This window comes from Eimeria mitis, genomic scaffold (assembly GCF_000499745.2).
Source record: "Eimeria mitis Houghton genomic scaffold, Emh_scaff1283, whole genome shotgun sequence".
In the NCBI taxonomy this organism is placed as follows: Eukaryota; Apicomplexa; class Conoidasida; order Eucoccidiorida; family Eimeriidae; genus Eimeria; species Eimeria mitis.
Window position 1 is genome coordinate 9412 of NW_013568581.1, and position 2433 is coordinate 11844.

Genomic DNA, 2433 nt, shown 5'->3' on the forward strand with positions numbered 1-2433 from the left:
GGCGCATTTCGTTTCACCATTGCAAGCGTTGAACTGCGCTTCTAGGAAGTAGGTTACACACGGCAGTATGCTTCCATGAGAGCGGCACGGTGAGGAATAGCAGTGGCGTTTTGGCAAGCGTAGAGCGGGTGATCTGTTGGCTCACGTTGTTGTTGCTACACTGTCGGAGAGGGCATGTTGATTCGCCGGAGATTTGTGTGGCGGTGGAAAGCCAACCGTGCAAACGGCAACCTGAGCAAACAATTAACTGAAAAAGGCTCCGTTCCAATGCGGCCGCGGGAGTTCGATAGTTCCTCTTTCTTGGAGTTGTCGCTTGCTGCGGGTACTAATGTGCATCGATATTGGCAAGGCACAGAAACACCGAGACGACGGCAATGCAAAAAGATTCGTTTCTACACCTTGCTATATCGCTGGTGTTTTTGTATAAAGGCTGATTATGTCACTATGACAGTGGGCCCGTTATTTGGTGAGTGACCTGTTTAGAATGCTGTCATCTCATATCAAGATTCCGAACACGTCGGTCTTGGTCAATTAGATCCTGCTCTTGCTTCGGCACAGGCCAATCGACGTAGGGGTGCCTGCATATGTGTTAGCATATGTTTGTGCGACGTGCTGTCCTGGCTGACACCATGCGGAGCATGGTATTCCCTCACTGGGTGTTTAGCATTATTGGCGGAGGCTAGGAAGATAGATGCAATTGCTGTAGGCGCTCTTCAGACGCAGCAGTTGCATGTGACATGCGACNCATGCAAGGGTTTCCCTCAGTGAGCTACTAGGCAGCCCAAACTACGAGGCGTCGACTAATATGGCCGTTTTGCAGGTATTGCTTCAGCTTGTTGAGGACAGTGGTGGCTTCGCAGACAGTGAGAGGGCACTACTCGCTGCTGTTACGCAGGCGCTCGGGGCATTTAGTTCCGCGTCAGGATTACTTGCAGTGAAATGTATAACTGTAAAACAATCAAATGCCGCGGACGGTGCGCATACCTTTCAGTCATTCTGCTGATCTGCTTGTTTGCCGTACGCGGCAAACGCCGTGCTAGTAGCCACGCTAGAAGAGGACATACAGGTGTTATCCGGGATTACTGGGCGTACAATGGCAAGTTGCACGATTCCGAGGTCCTATTGCTTTTGAACGTGTAGAAAGCCGTAATTTACGACAAACCGTATATCTCCTAACGGAAAAATAATGTTGAAGAAAATGCACGTCTAGGTAGTTGCAGCCTGCTGTGGCGAGCGCCGGATGCAAACTGGCATATCGGGGAAGGGAATATAGTTGCGGACCGCTTGCTCTTGTCAGCCAGAATCACCACGGAAACTCCTGTTATCTCATATTCTATCGAACGTTGGTGAAGAATGCCATTATGACAATGGGTCGGTGGTCTTTGGCCCCTTGGAGACTTCTCAACGGCCGGCAACATCACACATGTGATCCCGACGGGCGGCGGTGGAAGCTGTATTGGACGGGAAGGGTACTGTCTCTCAATATCGTCCTGGTTTGGATGGGTGTCCGACGGCAATTCTAGAGTTTGCTGACCCAATGGTTCAGGTGCTTTATACCGTAGGCATGTGACAGTGAATTTGTGGTTAGCTGTATTGCAGCGGCAAGATGCGCAAGGTAGTGGCTCTTTAGTCCTAGACTGCCGAAAATCACAGCGCGTCCGACCGTACACAAATGTACTACTCGCTGGCGGTATTCATTTGCATCCCTGTTCAGTGCACGGATGGGGGGCATTTAGGAGGACCGTACTCAGATTTATCGGATAAGGCTAAGGAGACACCTGGGGCGGCCAGGAGACCAACTTGATTGCGAGACGTGACCACAAGGCGTGTCTGCAAAAATGCCTGTTACCTCGTTCATGCGTTCTCGCACTCTGGTTCCTAAGTGGTGATGTTCCCTACCGCCTTCATGCGAACCCGCCCTNCGTTCATGCGTTCTCGCACTCTGGTTCCTAAGTGGTGATGTTCCCTACCGCCTTCATGCGAACCCGCCCTTGGGGCAGTACTGGGCGGGGCAAGCCAAGCAGCGTCGGTTGCCAGGTCGGTTTATGGTTTGGGCCGTGTTTTATTTGGGAACTGAGTGCAGATACAGCCAGTGAGAGGCCATTGCATGTTTGTTCTGCGCTGGGCAATACGGCATGGAGTTAGCATGCGAGTTAGCACTGTTTCGCATTGCAAGACAGACATTTCAAAGAGTACAACAGCCAAATGTCGGCATGCGACACTTTCATATTAACACACAGAGGCGCAGGTTTGCAGGCTACGCTTTATGGCGGTTGAAACATGCTATGGTGAGGATGGGTCGAATGCGGACTGTCATATCATGGATGTGAGTGGAGGCGCGTAACCGCCAAAGCCATGGCTGATGCAGAGACGTGTCACTTCGCAACTCCGGTTGTCGCAAAGCCAAATTGTGGGCGTTGCTGCCACGCGCCT